Source organism: Cynara cardunculus (genome assembly GCF_001531365.2).
Source record: "Cynara cardunculus var. scolymus isolate 2C chromosome LG 17, CcrdV1, whole genome shotgun sequence".
Taxonomy (NCBI): domain Eukaryota; kingdom Viridiplantae; phylum Streptophyta; class Magnoliopsida; order Asterales; family Asteraceae; genus Cynara; species Cynara cardunculus.
The window spans coordinates 29386164-29387179 of record NC_037544.1 but is presented as its reverse complement, the minus strand read 5'-3'; positions in this window follow the sequence as shown (position 1 = coordinate 29387179).

Sequence of the window (1016 nt, the reverse complement as noted above, 5' to 3'; positions counted from 1 at the left end):
TTATGCCTTTTGGTCTAACAAACGCACCAGCAGTCTTCATGGATTTGATGAATAGAGTATGTCGACCGTATCTAGACAAGTTCTTGATCATGTTTATAGATGACATACTTATTTATTCTCGAGACAAAAAGGAGCACGAGCAACATTTAAAACTGATATTCGAATTGCTTAAAAACGAAAAGTTGTACGCCAAATTCTCTAAATGCGAATTTTGGATTCGTGAAGTGCGCTTTCTTGGCCACGTGGTGAATGAAAAAGGAATCCAATTTGATCCAGCTAAGATTGAGGCCATTAAGAAATGGAAAGCCACGAAGACACCAACCAAGATCTGCCAATTTCTTGGATTGGCAGGTTATTACCGGCAATTTATCGCGAATTTTTCTAAGATTGCGCAACAACTAACAACTCTAACCCAAAAGGATAAGAAGTTCATTTGGGGAGAGAAAGAAGAGGAAACCTTTCAAACACTCAAACACAAGTTATGCAACACACCGATCTTGGCCTTACCAGAGAGAGTAGACAATTTTGTAGTCTATTGTGATGCTTCACATCAAGGGATGAGATGTGTACTGATGCAAAAGGAAAAATTTATCGCATAYGCATCGAGACAACTGAAGATTCACGAGAAGAATTATACTACTCATGATTTGGAGCTAGGAGCGGTGGTGTTCGCACTCAAGATCTGGAGACATTATCTCTACGGTACTAAGTGCACTATTTTCACGGATCACAAGAGCCTTCAACATATTCTTGACCATAAAATGCTCAATATGAGGCAAAGAAGATGGGTTGAGCTACTTAGTGACTATGATTGAGAAATAAAGTACCATCCAGGCAAGACTAATGTAGTAGCCGATGTTTTAAGTCGAAAGGAAATGGTAAAACCGATAAGAGCACGTGCTGTGGGAATGATGGTTCAGACAAGTTTAAAGACTCAAATTCTGGAAGCACAAGGAGAAGCTCTGAAAGAAGAAAACATGAAGAATGAAACCTTGCGGCACTTAGAGAAAGAATTT